This window comes from Pelodiscus sinensis, chromosome 1 (assembly GCF_052426305.1).
Source record: "Pelodiscus sinensis isolate ZL-2025 chromosome 1, ASM5242630v1, whole genome shotgun sequence".
In the NCBI taxonomy this organism is placed as follows: domain Eukaryota; kingdom Metazoa; phylum Chordata; order Testudines; family Trionychidae; genus Pelodiscus; species Pelodiscus sinensis.
The window spans coordinates 238194829-238218510 of NC_143052.1; the positions used below are offsets into that span (position 1 = coordinate 238194829).

The 23682-nt window shown below is 44.5% G+C and overlaps 1 protein-coding gene across 9 annotated transcripts in view; it reads left to right on the forward strand.

Moving 5' to 3' along the window:
• The first annotated feature begins 243 nt into the window (after nucleotides 1-243).
• Nucleotides 244-23682, forward strand: part of GPR45 (G protein-coupled receptor 45) — a 43549-nt gene continuing 20110 nt past the window's right edge. Inside the window, exons 1-4 of one of the 9 annotated variants that reach the window (XM_075917589.2) lie at nucleotides 244-416; nucleotides 5261-5339; nucleotides 17443-17535; nucleotides 18418-21011. The gene's annotated coding sequence lies outside the window, so the exon portion shown is untranslated. Of the gene's footprint in view, nucleotides 417-5260; nucleotides 5340-13369; nucleotides 21012-23682 lie in introns of those variants that run through there. The other 8 variants (XM_075917579.2, XM_075917614.2, XM_014569287.4 and 5 more) reach the window with 8 other exon arrangements.

A 23682-nucleotide genomic window follows, 5' to 3' on the forward strand; every position in this document is an offset into this window, starting at 1 on the left:
TCGCAGCCAGGCCGTGTGCCCGTGAAATTGCGCTCTTTGTTTTGCTGCTTGGGGGGGGGGGAGCAAGGAGGCTCTGCGGGGGTCCCGCAGGGCACTTGATTAGTGCCCCCAGCGCCCCCGCGGCAGGCCAGGGAGTCGTGAGGAGACACCTCCCCAGAGCAGGGAGCTGCGATGGGTCACGACTTGCCTCTGACTGTTCCCCCAGCGCCCCGCATGGCCCCCTACAGCGCCCTGGCGGCGCGCTGTGCGGCTGGGCAGCGCCTGGAGGGGGCGCGACCCCCGGGCGCTCGCGGGGCTGTTCCCAGGGTACAAATCACCTTGCAGCTTCCCGCGCTGGGCGGGTTTCTCCCTCCCGAGCTCAGCCCCTGCGCCGCCTCCGGCCGCTTCCCGGGCCGCCGCGTCCCTGCTGCACCGCTGTAAGTGGCCTTCGCCCGAGCCGGCTCTTGTAGCGGGGGGGTGGGAAGGGCGGCTGCGGAAAGGGCTGGGGCCGGTGTGGGGCGGGCGGTGTCGCTGCCCGGGGGGCGAGTTCCTCTCCCGTCTCCGCACGAGGAGGCCTTTCCCCTGCAGCGCCGGGGGGGCCCGCGGGCTGTGCTGGGGGAGTGCCCCGAAGCGCCCCTCTTCCCTGGGGCGGACCTGGGCGCAGCAGCCGCCTCTGCCCCTGTGCAGAACCCGGGGGGAGCTCGCTGCTGCTAGCGACCCGCGCAAAGCCTCCCGCGGAGCCAAGACATTCCCCTGCTCAGTGCCGCTCGCTCGCTCGCTCGCTGCCAGGGGGGCCGTGCAAAGGGGGCTGGGGGCGGTGGGGCTGCGCAACCCCCAGTTTGACCATTACACAGTTAAAACTAGGAGAACGGCCATACTGGCTCACACCCAACGTCCATCTCACCCAGTATCCGGTCTTCCTACAGTTGTTTTCCTTCTGCTTCTAGTGCCAGCTGTCTCGCTTTAAAAATCCCATTTAACTCAATAATAAACTGTGGTCACTATAGAGGTGATGAATACAAGGAGAGGAGCTCTGGGAGTTTTCTGTCCTGTACCTTTGTTTTCCTTCAGTCACTGATGTTAATACTGATGGGAAAAGTTAGTAAAATGAAGCCCGGTGACAAAGTTGGTTGTTGGCTGTGGGTAACCTTTCCATGTGTTGCAGTGCTCATCACATTTTTCCCTAGCTTTTAGGGGCCTGATCCATCTCCCTGACCTAAATGAGCCATTTGGATGATGCCAGAGATCAGCCTTTGTGCCAAGAGTACACCTCAGATGAGTAATTTTAATACTCATCACTAAAAATACCCATTTGGTAATAATTTATACCCCAATTCTGTCACTCACTTATGCTGAATCAGATCTGCCTTGGGACCTGGCCATAGGACTCAGGATGGCCGCCTCAGGCCCTGTGCTTTGGAAGGCCTTGCAGTGGCTGACTGAACCGTCCTATAGACAAATCCCAGGTTGGCCCAGAATGAATATGGAGTAGGGGAGGAAGGTTCTGGGCCACTCTGGATCCCGTTGCCAAAGTGAGGAGGGGGGCAACCCCTTGCTGCTGCCTGACCCGCGTGCTCGCAGTCCACTGTGCTCTGCTTCACCACAGCAGCAGGAAGCAGAGTTCCCTGGCCCTAGGGCACTCTGTTTCCTGCTGCTGTAGAGAAGCAGGGTGCAATGGGCTGGGCGCAATGTTCCCAGTAAGTTGAGTTCTTGGGCAGCCTCCCACGGAAGATTCAAATGCGGTCCAGCTGATTAGCAGAATGCCCATAGCAGCGCCCAGCAAGCAGCATGTGTTTCTATGGTGGTGCACATCTGTACATGCCTGGATGCACATAACAAAATTTATTTTGCAAAAAATAAAGGAACATTGGCTGGGAGAGGGCAGCCTGGAATTTGTTCTAGCCGGTTTGGTATTCCAAAGAGGGGAGAAAATCAATTATAGTCTTTTTTCCCCCCGTCACTCCCATTGGTAGTGCACAAGAGGACCTGAGTGGGGGACAGGATACCAGCACCACTATAGTCAAGGTGGACCGAGGAGCCAGTGAATAGATATACCAGACAGTGAGGAAAGGGACCCCCAGCAATTACCCAGTCTGACTGTGCTCAGAGAAAAATGAATGTAATTTTTGCTAGACTGACAATAAATCTAGTTTATATCTTTCTTTTTTCCCTTAACCTCTGTTTTAATATGTGGATTCCTTGTACACAGCTTCATTGTGCATGATTTTACTTGTGGAGAAATTTAAATGCTCATCTTCTGCTTTTCCAGTCTGCTCCTGAGAGAGTCAATGTGCCAATGATTTCCTCAGGCTGTGCTCCCATTTTTAAAGGTTAAGTCATTCACTGGCTTAGGTGATCAGTGAGAGATGGACCAAGGAATTCTCAATACCAGCAGCATGAAGGATGTTTCATTGCAAATGGCAAGAAAAAAATTGAAATCAGTTTAGATTATAGAAAATTCATAGAAAGGAAAAAGATCCAAACCTGCTCCTCACAACAGTCAGATTTGCTTTATGGAACTATGCCATGCTGGGAAGTGGCATCTGCAGGCAAAGGGGCCACAGGTCGCTGCTTCCCACAGCTCTCAATGGCTGGAACTAACGAACTACAGCCATTGAAAGCTGTGGGGAGCGGTGCCTGTGGATACAAAATGTCTCATGTCCCACAATCAAAGTAGTTTGATGGGCTGTGTGTAGGCTGTAGGTTGCCTACCACTGTGCTAGAGACAGCCAAAAATATAGTCCTCCAAAGTCAGTACATAAAGAAGCAACAGACTCTGCTCAGAAATAACTTTGAGGGGGATTAGAAGCCACAAATAAAGGGAGGAAAATACCTTGGGATGCCCAGAAACAGTACCCACCCAGACCAGTACAAGCGGGTCAAGAGAGGGCTATGCTAATCTGGAATAAAGAAATGAAATACAGGAGCATGAAATAATGCCATTGGCGTGGCAGACTATTTCACAGCAGATGGCTTTCTCCAGCAAGGAACACCATATGCATTCTTCTTAGACATTTCCTGCAATGGTCTGCTGAGCTAAATGCATGATACCAGCTGTCTTTCAAAAAGACCCAAAGAATTCTGGGGTTGCATACTTTGAAGCCATAAGAGATAACTAAAGAGAACCACTGTGTATCACCACAATCCCCTTAGAAAAATATAAACATGGACTTCAGAATAGACACAGCTGCTGATATAATGGTCATTTTAGAATTACTTTAGAGGAGGATGAAAGCACTATTTCAAGAGCCAAAAAGATATTGAAAGGACCAGGATGGTCCCGAATAAACATGAAAGGAAAAAATGTGACCCTTTTAAAACTCTGAGCAAAATCTACAGCTGAAGAGATGTTGATGGAACATCTGTACTGTAGTAGACAGTTGAAACAGTGCATAGGCCTCCTGCCCAGCAGTGGCAGCATAGCTTTAGGTCTGATTAAAGTTAATGAACATGAGTTGCTAACAGGGCAGTTTTGTGAAGGAGTTCTTCAGGTGAAGGAGGAGCAATTATGTAACCCATGGGGTGAGTGATTGTCTGTAGTGTGCGTGTCTGTGTTTGCTGCTTGCCTGAAAGTTACTGTGTGTGGAGCTTGTTTGTTTGGAGGACCATGTGCTAAGGCTAGCAGCCTGTTTGAAGGCTGAAAGCTTCTTAACAAAGTTATGATACCTGATCCCTTTAATGCCCATCAAGCCTTAAGCAGGGGGCAAGCCTGTAGACCCTTCTGAGAAAGCTGCTACTGGGCTGCTCTGGTTCGCTTACTTACCGGCTCTGCAGCCCCGGAGACTTGTGGCTCCCATGGGCTGCGATTCACCATTTGCAGCCAAGGGGAGCTGCGGGAAGCAGCATGACCGGAATGGTGATAGTAACTGCGAAATGCTAAGGGAGATTAGAGAGGCTATAAACATAAAAAAACTCATTAATAATGGTGGATTTCAGCTATCACTGTATTGACTGGATACAGACCATCCTCACCATAAGTTCAAGATACCTTAAAAAAAACCATCTTAAAACACGGAATTTATTTTCCTGGGACTGACTTCCATTTTGCACTTTTAAGTCGCAAAAAAAAAAAAAAAGTGGGAAATGGGAGGACTTACAAAGCATCGGTTCCTACAAGCATCAATGACTTTACTGCAGAACAGATGTATTCTGGGGCGACTTATAGCAGGGATGCCCTGTACATGTTACCTCAGGACAGGATGCAGAGATAAAGTTTCTGGACACCTTAAATGACTGTTTCTTGGAGTGGCTGGTTCTGGAACCCACAAGAGGAGAGGCAATTTGTGATTTAGTCTGACCTAAGTGGAGTGCAGGATTTGGTCCAAGAGATGAATATAACTGAACCACTTGGAAATAGTGACCATAATATAATTACATTTAATATCCCTATGGTGGGAAAAATACCAGAGCTGCCCAACACGGTAGCATTTTATTTCAGAAAAGGGAACTACAGAATTACCAGATATGCTACAGAAAAATTTGTAGTGTAGACCTGCCCTGAGATATAATTTGGTCCTTGTTTCTTTCTTTGGTCAGGAGAAGTGGGGAGAGAGGGAAGATTGGAGGAATAATCTGAGTTACCTTGTGGGTCTGGGCTGCTCCTGGGGCAGTGTAACTAAGCAACAGGCAGTGCATACATCTTGTGGTAAAACCAAATCTAGCTCCTGGATATTAGCTCACATCAAAGGCTTGCTATAATTTGGTGCCACTCAAAATACTTCATGGCCCAGAGGCTATATTTAACACAGGTGGCCCTTATCGCTGGCTATATGTAAGTACCTTGTTGAATATACTCTTGGCTAATATTTAACCAAGCACATTTAGTGAATAACTGATGTTTCATTTTATAACAAGAAGCTTTTAGTACCAAAAGGTTAAGTGGTTCGTTCAAATATTGCCCATGTATCTCTGCCATTTAATTTTTTAAAAAAAATTAATTTGCCCCTCTTGTGGCCAAGTCTGACAGGCAATGGATAAAAATAATAGTGGGTTACAGCAGTTTGCTGCCATGACATCATTTTACTGGCATTCAGCAGATAGATTTTTTTAAACATTTCCTCTATAGACTATTTTATCAGCATGGGTCCTCATTCAGCCTAATCATAACCTGGTAATAGGTCATCCTGCAATGGGAATTATTGATTGGTTAGGTCTGAAGCATTTGTTCTAAGAAGTATGAAGGGATTTTTTGGAGGGTGGGAAGCATTCATGATATTCAGATAGCATCAAAAACAGCAGCTATAAAGAGGGCCTAATTCTTAGCATTCATTTTTTCCAACAGAGACCATAGCTCAGAAGCCACAGGTGAGGAGGAGACAGGGTGGAGCGGGGATGGAAAAAAATCAGTTGTCTGAATGCAGGTAAAATAATGTGATGTGAGCAGTTTCCCATAACCTGCCATTGTTTTTATCCAGTGCCTCTCAGCCTTGGTCACAACATTGTCAAATTAACTTCTAAAAACAGTGTTTCTTGGTTTACTCTACTCTAAACATCAAGATTCATAACAACTTATTATTTATTAGTATGTTCTGCTTGCTGGTGATGGGTGGGAAGGGGAAATGCACCAGATCTATTGACGATGTACTGTTCTGTTTTGGTCTTTTGTCAAAGGAGGATCTATTTCATGAACTTGCCTTCTGAACCCTGCAGTTATAGCCTGTTTGTTTTCATATAAAACAGTAACAGTCTATATAATAACCCCTGTGCTGTTGCCACTCCAGTGTTGCCCAATGACATGCAGTGTAAACTATTTGTTCAGTCTGTTAGTCTTTAGCAATACCTGTACCGGTTGTACTTCCCTGCAAGGGCACCATTTTGGGACAACGGGGGGGCAGCAGCCATGCATACTGGAATGCTACTTGCTTTTCTTCCCGTTCCTCTGAATATTGGGGAGCAGGGGGAAACTACACGGCTTGTGTCCATGCCTCTCACTCCTAGTGAGTGAGGGGAAGAGCAGAGAAGTAATTCACAAAATATGTGTAGTTTCTCCTCACTCCCCGATAGTCAGGGGAACGGGAAGAAAAGCAAGCTGTGTCCCAGTACACATGGCTGCTGCCCTTCCCCCCCACTCTCCTGAAATGGCGCTCTTGCCTCCCTGGTCTGGCACCCTTGGGACCTGATTGGCAGGGATTTTGGTAGGGGAGGCTGTCCTGTGCATGCCGTGATGTGGGCGGAGGGGGGGGAAGGGGGGAGTGAGCGTATAGGAGGGGACTGAGGACAGAGGCTTCAGCAGTGTACAGTGCAAACTAAGCACCAAATGGGAAGGGTGGGGGGGAGGGAACCAACCCTATCCACCTTACACACACCATCTCTGTCCAGAGGCTACCAAGGCACTGGATAACTCTACTTTTTTTTTTTTTTTGGCAAACAGCTTCGCAGTTAGCTGACAGGAGCACCGAATCTAATTCCTATATAAAAGAAAGAAAAAATAAATGAATAAATATTAGACCCACTCAGCTCTAACACTAACATATGCTGACATCTTGTGGCAAGTCACTTAAGTCAGTGGTCCCCAAACTGTTTTATACCACAGACTGGCAAACCCATTCACAAACTTTTGGCTGATGCCACATGGTGGGCGGCTGCCACAGCTGAAGCCGGCAGTTCGTGGGGCTCTGGGGACCGGGTCTGGGTACACCCTGGCTCCCTGAGCCCCCCAGTGCTAGTTGGGAACTGCTGACTTAAGGGACACTGGATAGCCTTACAATTTTAATGTATATTCTTACTTTGTTACTAACTCAGTGGAGAGAGTGACCCCATCAGGACTCCTGGGCTCTATCTCAGCTCTGGAAGGGGAGTGGGGTCTAGTGGGTTACAGCAAGGGGGCAGATACATTTCAGCTCTAGATAAGAACACCAGAATGGCCATACTGGATCAGAGCAAAGGTCCTTCTCACCTAGTATCCTGTCTTCCAACAGTGGCCAATGCCAGGTGCTTCAGAAGGAATAAGCAGAAGAGGCAATCATCATGATCCATCCCCTGTCGCCCATTCCTAGCTTCTGGCAAACGGAGACTAGGGACATGGTACCATCGCTGCCCATTGTGGCTAGTAGCCATTGATCAACTTGTCCTCCTTGAACTTATTTTGTTCCTATTGGAACCCTATTATAGTTTGGGTCTCTCCACCATCTCTTGGCAAAGAGTTCCACAAGTTGATTGTGAAAAAATAATTTATTTTGTTTGTTTTTAAATCTGCTGCCTATAAATTTAATTGGTTCAGCTTCTTGTGTTATGTTAGTGAAGGAATAAATAACATCTGCCTTTGTGTTTTGTGAGATCCCTTTGCAACTTTTTGCAGTCAGGTTTAGATTAGTTCCTGTTCACCTCTTTTTCAAGAACATTTATAAGTTTAACACACTAATCCAAATGCAGCACAACACTCATTCCTATTCCCCCCTTTCCTGTATCTTGTAAGTAGAGTGCCCAGCAAGATTTTCATGATAATCTAAAGATCCTTCAATTACTTGACTGCCCAGCCTTTTGTTATTCTTATTCACCTCCTTTCCATTTTTTATAACAAACTCCCTACCCCAAAGGCAAAGCTGCAAGTAGCTCAAACTCTGTTGCATTTAAGAACTGCCTCTAGAGCCAAGCAGCCCTCAAGTATGAAATCCAGGGGCTCCAATTTTGGGAGGAGGGCTACTGTCCCACCCCCCATAAATGGCATCCTCGCTGACCGGTCTCAAAGCAGGGAATATACTGGACCAGGTGAAATCAATTCTGACCCCTCTGCTGCTACCAGCTGCAGGGCTCCATGCTGCCAGCAACAGAGGGGCCAGCATTGTTCAACAAGCAGGGACTGTGGGAGGGTAGATGTAGAGCCCCAGGAGTGCAGTGCTCATCTGTGGCACCCCTGAACCTCTGAGGGTATGTAGGCATTCGAACTTGCAAATGAAGCCCAGGATTTAAATATCCCGGGATTTAAACCTCCTTGCAGGAGGAATAACGGTAGTTCGAATTAGGAGCTTTAATTCGAACTACCTAGTCCGTGCCGTGTGAAGCCGCGGGCAAGTAGTTCGAATACAGGGCATTTAAAAATGGCATCACCCGGGAACATGCAAATGAAGCCCGGATATTTAAATCCCAGGCTTCATTTGCAAGTTTGAATGCCTACATTAGCCACCCTAGTTCGAACTAGGGTAGCAGTGTAAACATACCTTGAGAGAACAGGGGAGGAGTTGCTGTGCGTGGGGCCCAGCTTTTCCCCATGAGTATTCCAGCCCAGGAGGACCCATGACAATGCCAGATCACAAATGTTGCCAGGCTTTGGAAGTCTGGACCATAGAGGTGGAACCTGTATTGATCTTTAATAGAATATGAGGACTACTTACCTCCCTTCATCATTTAAATGGGATTCTGATACTTCTCTCTTGCGTTTTCCATGTGAAATCCTTTATGCCAGTGACTAATTATGATCTCCCTTGCAACTTCACATCTCTGGAAGACAGATGTTGCTTACCAGAGCAATGCAATACCAAGAGAAATATGGCTTTGATTTAGAGGTAGGAGTGAGAGGGAAGAAAGGAATTGAAGGGGAAGGAGATCAAATCATATTCTTTGGATGATGTTGGGTTTCTACTTAAAAGGCTGCATTTATATGTTGGTAAAGTGTGATCTGGTTTCCTTGCCTTATAATTAAGCCTAAAATGTTAAAATATTTTTCCTGTATACGTATACTGTGTTTTTTAATATATAAGGTCGAGTGGGGGCTTCTTTAAGGTCTTTCTGTTTCTTATTTACACCAGTTTAGACTAGGGTTGTAAAATCCTGTTTAAATGGTTAATCGGTTAAACATATTGTTTAACCGATTAAAGTGGGAGCTGGGTACACGACTGTAGCAGTACCCCCTGCCACAGGCAGGGGCTGCACGGGCTAGGTTGGAGCAGCCCTTGCCACGGGCAGGGGTTACTTCAGCATACTACTGGAGCAATCTTGTCTATGGTGAGCAGCCCCTGTCCGTTTGTGTAACCCGCACACCTCGTGTGGGTCACTGACCAGTGCAGTGTCACGTAGACCACTTACAGCAACAGATAAGAACAAGAGACCTCCACAGCCTAGGATGAGAAACAGCAGCTAGGATGAGAAACAGCAGGCTTTATAGCTCAAGCTGTAGAGGCTCCTGTATTAAGCCCTGTGGTGGTTACATTTGTGCAGTTGGGTCCAAGCTCATTGTGTCTGGGGGAGGTGTTATTGCACTAAATATGTTTAATTAATAGTACACATCCCTATTTCTTTTTTCTATCACTACAGCACTATAATTTCAGAAGTAAGGAAGGGGTATAAAATCCACTTTTTCCTTAGAAACAGGCTTTTTTTTTTAACTTACATCACTGTAAATTAAGAGTGACTCCACTGTAGATAAGGCGCACGCGCGCACACACACACACACACACACACACACCCTCAGAACTGAGAATTTTTAAAGAATTTCTTGGAAGAATACCCTCCAGAGAGCATTGTGAGGAGAACACTCTGTCTTTTATTGTTGGACTGAATTGAGCTGGACTCTGTGCTGCAGGAATAAACACCAACTGCTTCTGTTTTGAAAGACCTTTCTTCCTGCCCTCTTTTTAGAAAGTCATATCCTCACATAATTTGAAATACAATCTTCATGTCCTGATTAATGATACTCATTGGGGCTGCATCCAGCTATGTTCTGAGTACACCTGCCAATATCCAGCCAACCACTTAAGCATGTGCTTAAGTCCCTTCGATTTCATGTTTGTTTTGCTGGGTCAGGGTCAAAGCACTAAGCATAGGGAAGCCAGGTGTCCGGTATTTGCGGCATGTGTGCGGTAAAAACAACTCAACAACTTTTTTTGTTTTGTTTTGTTTGTTTTTGGCTCAACCAATTTTTTCCCTGCAGTGTTTGGTATTTTTCATGAAACTATCTGGCAACCTAACTAAGCAACTTGCAGGATCAGGAATTCCATATTATGAAATAGTGGAGGAGAAGGATACACACACAGACACACACACAGACACACACACACTCTCTCTCTCTCTCTCTCTCTCTCTCTCTCTCTCTCTCTCTTACTGAATAGAATACAGGCAGTCCCCGGGTTACATGGATCTGACTTACATCGGATCCCTACTTACAAACGGGGTGAGGCAACCCCGCACTAGCTGCTTCCCCCCAGCAGACCAGGGAGACGCGAAGCTAGCGCCCCACCCCCCCCAGCAGACCAGGGAGACGCGGAGCAGCTTTTCTCAGCAGACACCTCAGCTTGAGAATAAAGGACTGAGGGAAGTGAGGTGTGGGAGAATAAAACTGAGCTCTGGAGAAATGTTTGGCTAGAGTTTCCCCTACAATATGTACCAGTTCCGACTTACATACAAATTCAACTTAAGAACAAACCTACAGTCCCTATCTTGTACGTAACCCGGGGACTGCCTGTATTCAGGTTTTAGTACGTAAGATCTAGCAAAAAGCAGCTTCAGCCTCACAATGCCTGATCTTGCTTTTTGTTGGATTTTGTCCTCTCTGTTTCATGTGTCACTTCTGCCTGGTCAGTCAACAGAATTCACCTTTGTTTTCTGGCTCAGTCTGGCTTATGCCTCAAAAAAAGAGGCATACAGATCTTGCGCAAAAGAGTTTTTTGTGCAAAACAGATCCATCTACACTGCTAGTTTTTGCGCAAAAAGCCTCGGGCAGGGATTATGCAAATGAATCATGAGAAGGTGCTAATGAGCACTTCCTTAGCATACTCTCTGCTGGCAAAAGCTAGCAGTGTAGGCATAGCTTCTGTGTTTAGTGGACCTGCAAAGTATGTCTTTCTGCAAGCCTTTTCAGGATGCTGCTAAGGATCGGGGAACTAGATAAAGCTTTTGAGACCAAAAATGCAGTCAATGATTAGGCTTGAAAAATATGAGGAGAGTTCAAACTGAGATAAAATGGCATAGAAAGAAACAGGTATTAAATGAACTAGGAATAATTTACAAGTGGTATTTATATGGAGTGTGCATTTGCTGCAAGCAAACACAACATCCTCAAGAGGAAAAGAGCTGCATCTAATGGAGATTTTGCAGGCTCCAACTTCAGGAAAGAGTGATGGAAGAGTGCACAGTTGCTGATTCATCTTCTCTGCTGGATGGTATAACATAGAGAACTTACACACTGACTGCTTTATAACTGCAGTATGTGATAGTTAAAGAAAATCTACTGGTTTTAGACTGCTGTCTGCTGAAACCAAAGGCATTAGAAACAAATGAACTATGCCTAGATAGGTAGTTATTGGATATGGGAACAAGAGTGGTATTCTGTGATGCATTTCAGTGCACTGCAGAGGAGTTTCTTGGGGAGAGGCCCAGGCAATTTGTAATGAAGGATCATTGGCAGTGTGCACTATCTCTTCAGAAGGCTATTGCTCAGATGCACAGCAGTGCACATGCCATGAGCAGCAGCTATCCTGGAATTCAGACAATGATGTGTGAGAGTCCCCTCTCTTGTGATCATTACTCCACCAGATGACATGTGGATCCAGATAATTGAAAACCAAAGCATAAAGCAGGGTTTGGATTTATTGGAGTTTAGGTGTCTGAAGTTAGTTTTTTTGTGGAAAATGCTAAGTGCAAAATTAGTTTTCTCATAAACTGATCCCGTCCCACACCCCTTTGCCTCCCACAGCTAATTGTAATTCCTAGTTTTCCGTCCTTGTCCTTACACACATCTCTTACAATTATTGTGTACAGTAAGACACAGTGTTTGTATTCTGTCTCATTGCCTGTACTAAATTTCTTAATATAATTATCCACTTTTATCAATTCAAAGAAAAGATTTTTTGAAAGCTGCAGTGAGGACCATAAAGGACAGGGAATGCAAGTAAACAGGGACCCAACTCTTTAAAAAAGCTGGGCTTTTAAAAATTGCTTAATCAAAAGTCCCCAAAGTTTTCCTTGACTGAGAGTTGAGACCACTCTTCTTAAACTACAGCATGGTCCTTCCCCTGACATTCAGCCCATTTTAAAATATGTGTGTTTCCATTTCAAGTTAGGTGCAGGAAAAGAGAAGGAAACTTCAAGCCTCTAATTTAGAGACGAGCATAAAAATCATGATGCATTAAGGAGATTACTGTGACAGTAGGTTAAAATAATTTAGGTACAATAACTTGGCTAAATAATGATTGTATTGGTAGGGGACCATGATAACTCTCTATTAGGATTTGAAGGGTGTAAACACCCAGGAGGGAGTGGAATTTAGTAAGGGTAACAACTGTAGAAATGTGATTAAGCAAAGATTAATGTAGGCTGCAGTGCGTAGGAGGCAAAATACATTAATTGTGAGACCTAATAGACTGTGGGATAATCATTCAAAGGGAAAGGCTGGAAATATATCATAGTTCAGGATACCTAAAGCTAAACTGGTCTGAACCAAGCATAGGAAAATACATTGTAGGTTAAAATCCTATTTTTGGATGATGGGGGCTTCTGTGATATAATAAAGTGTTTTATCCATCTCTAAATTGTGTGACTCCAGCTTGCTTCCTGTATTAAGCTGAATCATTTATGGGATACATATCAGTTCATTCATTCAATCTCCATTTTTAACTTTACTTTTTGATGTGATTGTCTACACATCATGCTTATAATGTATTAATAACAATCGGTGCCTCTTTGGTGCTCTGAGAAAATTGTATTTTGCATCAGCCTCTTGGGGCTGATTGTGATCTTAGAGCACTCCCTGTGACCTTGGGTACAATAACCACTCAGCTAGGGATATTTTGATAAGTGGCCTCCTTCATCTCTCCTGTTGAAACTAGGGATGTAAGCGTTTAACCAGTTAACTGATTAACCAATTAGCTGATGCTTATTGGTTTCTTTTAATAGTTAAACTCTGCTAAGGTCCATGTCTACTAGCTCCATGCCCTTGCTGCTGGCCTGTAGCCTGGGGCTCTGCTGTTGCCACACCTGGGGTGCTGATGCTTCCTGCTATCTCAGAGCTCCAGGCTCCCCCATGACCAGGTTCTGACCTGTCTCCCAGTCCGTCTCATGGGGGTCTACCTAGGAATATAAGCGACTAGTCGACTATCCAGTAAGCAAAAGCTTATCGGACAGTCGACACGCTAGTCAACCAGTCTCTTCCCCTCCCCCTTGCTGCCTCTATCACAAAGAGGCAGCAAGTTGGGGAAGAGGAGAGGGTGCTGGGGGGAGCCAGATTAAAAGCCAGTTCACTCCAGCTCCGTAGGAGGGGCAGGGGCGCAGTAGCTGCGTTCGAACTTTGAACAAGAGTCCCCACTGGGGTTCTTGTACATTTTAAAGCAGAATTGCCTGCATGGAGCCTGGGGCCAGCAGGGGACTCTGAATCCCCCACTGACCACAGGGTGCATGAGGGTGCTTCTGCTTTGAAATGTAGATTTCAAAGATTGAAACGCCACATGGAACCCGGAGTGTGCGGGGGACCCCCTGCTGGCCCTGGGCTCCACGCCACGTTTCAGTCTTTGAAACGTACAAAAGTCCTCAGACACATCACATTCATTCTGGCAGTTCTAAGGTAGGCTGCAGGTGTAGCATAGTTTACTTCCGATTTCACAGGGGGTGGAGCTGGCTAGGCATCAACTTCCTGGAGACCGACCATGATGCCATGACAATTCCTGAAGTCCCTTGGGTCTATGGGAGGGCTAATGCCTCTGGTTCAGTCCCAGGTTTCACAGGCTGTTACATCCCTTCCAAGAGGTGATTTTTTTCTTGGACACTTGTCAGTTAATTTATATACTTTGCAGGGTCCTTTCTCACCTTTAAAGGTTATAGATCCTAGACTGCCTTATGATTGGGTATTTCTCATTCACACTTTCCAGTTCATTCCAATGATTACATAAGCTTGCTTACATAAGCTCTGCTAGTCTAACAAAAGCCTAATATAAATTGTTTTGCTTGACATAACAAGAAAATTAACATAAATTGTAGCTGAGAGAGCCAGAATCAAGGGAAGGGAGATGCAGGGGTATGTGTCCAGCCAGCTAGACTCCAGTGGTTGGGGGAGGGGGTCATGTCCAGCTGGCTACAACACGCACCCCTCATCCGGAATTATCTCGTCTCACAATATACCTCAAACCTCTCAGCTCATCCATTTTATGCCTCTTTTTCTGAAGACTTTCACTTGGTCGGCCATCACTTCACCAGATTCTATTGCCTGATGGTTCTTTATTTCCTGGGCTTCATTATTCATCTCCTCTTCGGTTAGGTCAGGCTTAAATACCACATTAGGATCACATTAGTAACTTTTACTTCAAAGGGATCTGCATAATGTAAGTGACTCTTGGAGTATTGTTTCAACCTCTTCTTTATTTGATCAGGCATTACTAGCAGTGTCCCCTAGTCAATGTGCTGGAACTATCATCACTGCCTCCTTTGGTTATTATGCTAAGCATTCGCTTCACAAGAACCAGCTGAGATACAGAAAGTACCTGAGTCCACGGGAGAGGTTCCTGACTGTGGATCATAAGAAGCACTGCCCTGCAGCCCAGTATTAGATGTCTATCTCCAGAAGGGCAGGACATAAGCACACATTCCTCTCATTGCCTACTACCCATGTGTAACTTAGGTGGCCCCCACCTAGCATGCTGGCTTTTGTACATTCCATTTTTAGGTGACTCTTCCTCCCCCATTCACTGCTTTGGGAGTTGTGGTGTTAACTCAGAGTTTGTGGGTTGCAGTGATTTTTCTAGCTGCTCAAGTCCTTTTGTGGATCGAAGCCATAGAGTCTTTCCTCTACACTCCTGGTTCAAATTCACCACACTTGGGCTGTGATCAAACATCCATGCCATTGAGAGTGGCTAGGTGGCCTGGTTAAAAGTTTGTTGGTATTTCATCCTAATTTTGGATGAGTATGTGTTTCACAAAACAATCACCACCACCACTTTTGCTTTTCACTGGCAGAATCAGTGGAGCAAAAACATAGATTACCTTTTGGCCCCTCAGCCTGGTTCTTTCACAACATAGCTGAGATACCTTGAAGGGGATGTTTTCAAGGTAATGTTTTTGCTATTTTGTAGCCAAAGAGAGGACCTCAGTTCCCGCTAGCAGTGTTCTTTCACTCTTCACGAGCTATCAATTCCTTTAAAAAAAAACCAACATCAAAAACTTTGCTAGAGAATAGGAGGTTGGTCTGGTAACCTTGACTAAAATGTCCCCTCTGTTGTTGTGCGGTTTGCTCTGTACTGTTTAAAACCTGTCCTTCATTTTAGTAATGCCCATGCGTCAGTGGTGCTGTTGTATAATTTAAGTGGTCTAGAGTTTCTTATAGGTTGAAAGGCACAGTTCTATGGCCAGTCAGTGTGAAGTTGTTTATGGCATTCTATTTAATTCAAATCAAAATGGGAGAGATGGAAGATACATAGTATACAATCTGTTTTCACTTTAAATTGAGTTGCCATGTTATCGCCTGTCTGTACATACAGTTTTTTCTTACACGTTCTATGGCAAATACAGCAGATCATTTCTTGGAAATATCCACCGCAGCCAAGAAGTTTGCATGTAATGCATTGTCATTTCTCTCCACTAGTCAAGATTATGTTCTGGTTAAGCTTGGAAAGCAAATAGCTCTACAGGTACACAGCAATGGCATCTCAAGAACCAATCAGACCTTGCAAAATTATGTTCACTGGAATCATTAGTTAACTGCATAGTCTGGAATGACAAATTCATCCAAATAAATTCAGCAAGCCATAGGATGTAGTTAAGCTTGTTTCTTAAACCTCCTACTCCAAAATGTAAAGAATGTTCTTCTCCCCTAAAGGGCAGGAAATCTCTTGACTTTATGAAATTACTAGGACAGTGTTTCTTAAACTTTTTAAGACCGAGGAACACCAAACAATATTTTTTTTCTCTGAGGAACACCAAGGATTTTTTGTTGAGGAAAAAAAATAGATCAGGGGGAAAAGGGTCAGAAGGAGAAGTTATTAAGGAAAAAAAAGGGTCGGGGGAAAGTTATTAAGCAATAAAAAAGGTTGCCTGCCTCTTTAAGGGTGGCCATTTTGAATTCTGTTGTTCTCTGTGGCACACCTCCAACTGCCTCGCGGCACACTGGTGTGCCACGGAACACAGTTTAAGAAACACTGTACTAGCATGTTCTTTGCAAGTAGGCAATTTAAGAAGACTCCGTGTTTAGAAGTAGAACCACCATATGCAGTTTGGTTAGCAAGCAGCCCATTGTCCACACAATTTTCAACGTCTTGCATGCATAGCAGTCTTCAGGGGTGGTCTGTCTAAAAGAAATCTAGTATAAGTTCTGAATGAGGTGATGCTTTTATTCTCTCTGTAAATGTAGTGACATTTTCTCCAACAAACCTCCTCAGTAGGTATTTTAAACAACCACTTTAAAGACCTCCAAGATTTCCAGTACCATGTTCTTCAGCATTTAGTTAAACCATCTGTATTAGGCAACAGTTTTTGCTGATCTCTGAGGAGGTTGCTTAAGGTAGTGTCAAATTTATTGCCATTTCTCCCTTGAAATCAAATGTATTCTTTGGTTGCTTAGCTTCCCACCATCCTTTATAATAACTTAGCATATTTTGATTATTAATTCATTTTTTTCATTGCAGTGCCTGATTACTTTTTTCTTCCTCTATAACCTTGTTTTCATTTTCACAAAAACTTATTTAGGTTGTTCGATTTCTGGTGAATCCACTATAACCTTACTGTTGTTCGGAGATCTAGTTATTATTAGACTGTTTACTCCTCATTCTGAAGTTTAATTATGTTTTTCCGTCTGCCGTTGGTACAGGTGCAGCAATTAGATGGCATTCAGTCTGTCTCAAGTTCATTAAATAGATTTGTTATTGCCATCTTTTATATTTTAGGTGCTTTAAATAAGTCACTCATTTTTTAATGGATTGGATTCAAGTTTGGTGTTCTTCTGCATTGGTAGTACTGAGAAATTTCTTGTTTTAGGTTTCCCCAATATCATGAATTATCAGTCAGTTCAATCCAATCTACCCCTAACATTAAAAAAGCCAGATCTGACTAGAGGTGTTTGTGGCTGGTTTTTTTTAAGGTAGATTTGCATGTCCACATGCATACTCGTTCTCTCATTCTCTGTGTTTTAGTATATATTTTGATGCATATACTTGCATCTTCTAACTGTTCCCATATAACGGGAGCTAGCGGAAGTGGTTTAATAGTCAGTTAAGATGAATGAACCTCAGCAAAGGGTGGTGGGGGAGAAGGGAACAGTTCCAAGATTCCCAGGGCAAAACTGGTTATAAGAAGTTGTTTGCGAATGTACTGATCTGGTTTCCTTGGCAACAACTGAGATGAAGGTTGTGAACAGCAATTGCATTAAGAGAGAGCCAGTTCTGTCTATGACAGTGAGGAAGAACTAGGAATCTGTTAATTCCTAGATTTAGCAAATGGGAGCCCTATTTGGAGTGTATGTGTATCAGGGAGAAAGAGAGTATATGTAATCAGTCCCTTAGGATTTACAGGAAAAGTCTATTCCATGTGTAGACCTCTTCTGTGCCACTGCAGCACCAGCTCCCTCCATCTTTGGACCTGAAGAGAGCTTTCTGAAGAAATCTAGATCCCCATGTGGGGAGAGCATGGACCAGGGCGGGGAAGCAGGTAGGCTATGTTCACTCCCTGCGGCAATGAGCTGAGGATCTCCAGAGGAGTTAGTGCAGTCTGCGACTACATTAACTGTTCAGCTGCTTCACTCTATGCTGTGGCACATGCGATGCGTGACACTTGCAACTGCTTTTAGTGCATCTTTAAATTTCTACAGATCTGGCTAGCTGCAAAGCTGCTGCCATTTTCTGATGCAGCATATTGCAGAGGAAATGTGCATCATGCTCTCTCTTGGGGGATCTTACTTTTGTTCCCTATATGTTTTGTTTCTGTTTAGGAATTTGGAATGGATTCAGTGGGAATAAGTAAACATTACTATAGAGTACTTACTGGAGTGAAACCAGACTTAGATAATATTTCAGTCCTGATCATGTATGGAACTCACAGTATAGAAATTAATGAAGCACTGTGAGTAGAGTCCATTCATATTTGTTTTCTCTTGACTTTCGGAACAAAAACCATATATACTTGATTTAGTGCATGAGGACTGAAGTGTAACAAAGTAATTTTACCTGAGCACCCAAGTTTCAGTGGGCAGATATTCAATCCTGCCAGAAATAACATTTGGTTTAGTAGTCAAACCTTGTAACAGTGACTAATACATTTTATATATATGTAAAAATGTCAAAGTATGTTTTCTTTACAACTTCCTGTGCTTTGCCAGTGTCCAGAAAACGTGTTCTGGTCCATTGTTTGCAAGAGGACTGTTCACTGGCTACTGCAACATAAATCCATCAAGTACAGGACAGGGGCACAAAAGCATCTGCAAATATTTAAACAGCAAATGACCTTGAAGATTGAAGGGATGTACATAATTCCAAGTAATAGCTTGAAATTAAGAAAAACTGAGGTTGGCTAACCCAAAATATTTCTTGACAGTGAGATCTATCAGGGAAGGAAAAAGTTCTGTCAGTTGAGAGACAGAAAATTAGACTGAATAAGGAACTAGAAAATCAACTGTGGGTAAGTCTCCTGCACCAGCAGATGATATAGGTGTTTTCTGTTTCTAACTTGTATTACTCTGATTCTTGTTTGAAGCCAAGTAAGTATGAGAATTAATGGCAATAAGCCACATTTAGAGGTAAGTTAATTCTACGTAAGTTCAGAGGGGACATTAACTGATGTAACTTATCCCTGCTTCCGGTAGCCACTGTACCAATGTCTGAAGTGACCTGAGGAAAAAGTCCCTTGAACTGCATATCATGGACACAATGTGTGAATTGTATGGCTGTTGAGAACTGGTTTTACGATATGTGTAAAGAAGAGGCTCTGCCTTCACAGTTCCTAGCAAAAATCTTAATTTACATCAGACTTCAACATAAGCCCTGGTTTTGCCTGCATTTCTGCTGCTCAGCCTGCTGGCTCCCTCCTGCAGTGACATTTGTTCAGTGACAGAAATGTTGACCATTGTGTTAGTCCTCTGAATGTTGATTCATGTTTTACTTTTTGCCTGTCTGTGTGTGTGTCTGTTTGTTCAAGAGCTCCTAAACAGTAAGAGCTAGGACCACCAAATTTGGTATGCAGATTCCTTTTATCATAACTTAAAGCAAAGTCAGGGTTTCGTTGTGCCAGGAAAATGTAATTGCTTCTCATAAAGCGGGAGGGGGAGGGGACCTAAGACCCAGGGGCCAGAGGCAGTCCCTGGCTTGCCTAGATCCAGCCCCTGAGACTCAGGGCTCCCCCCAACATGCTGGTGCTCCAGCCCACCTCCAGTTTCTCACTTGTGTGTGCCCCCCTCCCTGACTGATTTTTCTGTGAGTCAACAGTCCTCACCCCCAAAAAGGTTCCCCACCCAGCCATACAGAAGAGACAGAATCATCAAGCAGGTGAAAGGGAAAGACTAGGTCATACCCCCTCCCCATCCAGGACTGCCCCATTTCCAAGCCTTCCACCCACCAGGTGCCTTTTAGAGAGTACATGGGGGCTGAAGCTCCCCCCCTTTCCCCAATTTGCTGGCTGTTCCCCTTTGTCAGAGAGCAAAGGGAAAGGGCACAGTTTGCTGCATTCTTCACGCTGTCTGGGGAGCAGTGGGACATGCACCCCTCCCCCAGCTATGCATGCTGTACCTGCAGCTGCTGTGGAGAGGTGTTTCTGTGGTGAGAGGGAGCAGGGGGAGTCCTCTCTCCTCATAGCAGCCTGCATACTGAACCCCTCGTCCCAAGCCCCACCTCAGAGCAATGATTTAAATGCTCCAAATGAAGCATGTACGTTTTAATTTTATTTTCCAAAAAACAAAAATTAATCGAGTTAAGGATCCAAGCAACAGCAGGTAAATCTTCTAGTTAGTTTATAAAAGGCAATGGTAGTGGACTGACATATTTTGCTTTCTGGCTTTATAAAGCACTAGTAACTCAAGAATGAAATGTGGAGTTCTTAGAAACAAGAGATATACAGGAAATTGTGCCTGTGGCATTGAAGTTACGCTTATTAGACTTCTACAGAAGGTGAATTAATAAATCTGTGGTGATGTGCATGTCTTTGTAGAGTGTTCACATACTTTGAAACACTGTCAATGGATGCATTTAATATAATGGACCTGAACTGGGAAGACCATTACATCATTTACTTATAAAAGGCAAAAGCTTTTCCCAGAGTGTAGTTAAGGGTTTGGAAACTCATTTATTTTTTAAATTATGACACTCCAACAAATAGTATGCCCATCATTTGAAAGGTAGATATGGGCTTATCTAATATTTAAAACCTATTTGTGAGCTAACCACCAAAGCAGAAGGAATGACCCTGAATAAATATTAACGGAATAATTAGAAGAGTACTGCAGTTTGAAGAAAGCTGCCACTTAAAGTTTTTGCAAATCCCAAGGAATCACGCTGGGGGTGGGGAACCTCAGGGCTTGCTTGGATCTGGCCCCAGAGGCTCAGGGCTTTTTTGGTTTTTGATTTTTCTGTGCATCAGTGGCCCTTGACCCAAAAAAAGGTTCCCAACCCCTGACTTATGCCTAGATTCACAAAGGTACACAGAAAGACACTACAATCACCAAGCATGAGTTAGGCATCTGGGCACTCTAGATGATGAAGGGGCAACTCACAAAAGCCAGCACACTAGGCAGCATGTCACTGCGAGGGGTGTGTGGTAAGCCCCACCACTCTCAGGGAGAAACTCTGAAGTTTACAATTGAGAGAGGTGTCCAAGGTGGATTTTTCAAAAAAGTAAGGGAAGAGGGAACATTGCTCTTATGACTTTAGCCCCGTAGTCAGGGTACTCAGCTGCTTTTCCTTCACAGAGAGATGCAGAATTCGGGTTAATCTGAAAAACTGGAACTTTATTAAATATTCTGGACAGCTCTGTCCATGTGACTGAATTGCTTCTAGGCTAACACTATGCATTTCTATTGTCCAGTCAATAGTAGCTCTTCCAGGAGACATGGGACTCTCTGACTGAAGTTCTACTGGTCAATATACACGTGGTTCAAGTCCCTTCTCTTGTGATCTGAACGGGGATCTGTTACAGCACAGGTGAGAGCCCTGGGCTGTGAGCTATTCTGTTATGGGTAGAGATGTCATAGTGTAGTCAAATACCCGATTAACCTATAATCTTATCAACTACATTAGCTAGATTAACCAGTTAATCTTAACTATACACATCTTCCCCCATTGTTGCCTCTGTATCAGAAACAGCCAGGGGGAGAGCTGGTACAAACAGGAAGCCCGCAAGTCAGCTCCCCGCGCATACCTGCACATGCAAGCTGCTTCCCGCCCTCCCAGCCCCACGCTGCTGCCTCTCTATCAGAGGCAGCAGCACGCACGGGGGAGGGGGGAATGAAGGAGGAGAAGGCGGGAGCTGATATTCATGGGGAGCTGGGTGTTATGCCGGCTCTTCTTGCATGCCAGCTCTGCAGAGCTGCCAGCTCTGCAGAGCTCTCCCCCCCCCCCCGTTGCTATGTGCCACAGAGGCAGTGAGAGGGGGTAGGCAGGAGCTGGTGCAAGAGGGGAGCCATCTGCATGCCCCTCCCAAGTGCTGCTGCCTATCAGAGGCAGCAGTGTGGGGGCAGGGCAGGAGAGGCTGCCATGTCCTCAGCAGGCCCAGGCTCACCGCAGACAAAAGCTGCTCCATGGGATGTCAGCGCAGCCTCTGTCCGTAGGGAGCTCGGACCCCCTGTGGACAGGGGCTGCTGCCACCCTGAGGCAGCAGTGCGGGATGGAAGGTGGGAGCTGGTCTGCATGGGGAACTGGTTCCTAAACCAGCTGATACAGAGGCAGCAGCCCCAGGGTAGCAGGGGGCTCTGGCTGCCAGCACTGCCCCCAGGGACTATTGAATAGTCGTGTAACTGCTAAGATTTCATGCAGTTACATGACTAATTAATTGCTATCTAACATCCTTAGTTATGGGAACTTGGTTTCTCCTGTTGAAGCTGTTCTGTTTTGGCTAAATGAAGTGGTATCACAGGAGGGTGACTCGGTCATGGCTCTTGAACATCCTGGGTGAGTGCAGTAGCTCTTAAGCTACAATAACTCACGTGTACACACTCAGCCAACGACATTTATTTATCCACAATGGAACAACGTCCCACAGTTGAGAGATGGCAAATCCATTTAAATCCTCTCCCCCCTTCGTGGCAGGACTTGAGGCAGGAGTCTCTTCTAACATGAATACCTGGACTTAAAGTGCTGGGAACAAGGTGTTTCTCCTCCTGCCCAGCCCCACCATTTTGTGAGAGCTTGCCTATAGAACCTTATGCACTAAAGTGAGTTTGAGCACACTTATCACCTAGCCTTCCCTCCTCCTCCCAGGCAAGTTTGATAGAGGAATGCCTATTCTTCTCAGGTTCCTGTGTCAGGCTGGGGCTTAGGCATCTGGATATCCAGCATGGAGTTGCAGTGAGCAAGTGCAGATTCAGAAACATAGATACCTAGGGAACTTTTACTGCAACAGTGTAGGTGCCAAGAGAGTTTAGGCATCAGCAAGGTTTGGAGGCTGCTGAGCAAGGGGATTTTGAATCCTAGTCAGGCTTGATTTGGGGATTTAGGCTCAAATTGTATTTCTCAATTGATCTTGACTACACTTTTGGTTCAGTATTAAAGTTCAAGAGACTAAATAACCAAGCTCCATTCATTTATTGTATAGAAACAAAGTACAAGTGTGAAAAGGAGGTATATCTACCACTTCCAGGAAGCTTTTGTTTCTTCCCATGCAATTCGCTTTTCACAGATGTGCTCCTCCCATGGATGTGAGCCAGCATAGACACAGTTATCTCTTTACAAGTTAAAGAGCACTCTTTGTCACCCAAAACTAAATTTAACCAATGAGCTGTTTTTATCTTGTTCTTCTGGTGTTATGGTGTATTTTTCCTTTGCTCTTTTGGATACTGTATTCCAAACCAATTGTCCATGCAGGTACCTCCATACCTGTATCAGGCGGGACAAACCATAACTATTTATTGCCATTTACAGGTTTCCTGTTTTACAGTTCTAAATCTGACTTTTGCAAAGTGTTGTGGGATACTTGGCATAGGTGAACAGAATTATAGGAAAAATATGATGCATGTCAGGTAACCTAACTACACAACATTCCTATATAATATCATGTACACAGCATTAGTTGTGCGTGTGTGTATATAATATGTTGGAAAATAGGAACCATTTAGGGGCCTACGTCCTTTTGGGTACATCTACACTGCACGGCTACCCCGCATCTACACAAGCCACCCGTTATTTTGTAATATTTTTGGAAATAACGGGTGTGCTATTTCGCCAACCTGGTCAACTTTATTGCTCAAAGGATAAGGGATGGCTTGAAATAGCACATTATTTCGAAATTTGGTGTCATGTATATGTGCCAAATTTCAAAATAGATTTGAAATAAGATACGCAATTTGCATAGTGCAAATTGTGTATCTTATTTTGAGTTTAGGGTGCTGTGTAGCTGCACCCTTAGTGAATCTAGCCCAGTTTAATACTGCTACAAGACAAATTGAGGCAGGTGCTGTTTTACATATGAGTATATAAACAGGTAAAAGAACTCAGCAAAAAAAGGTAAAGAAGGCAAAATTGTAGGAAAAGATAGGGAATAAGAAGAAAATCCAAGACAAACACTTTCCCCTCCTTTGTAACCAAGTGTCTTCTGTACATTTCAGGAGGTTATTTTTCTTGTTTCCATTTGTCATTTATTTTCTCCATAGGCACTGCT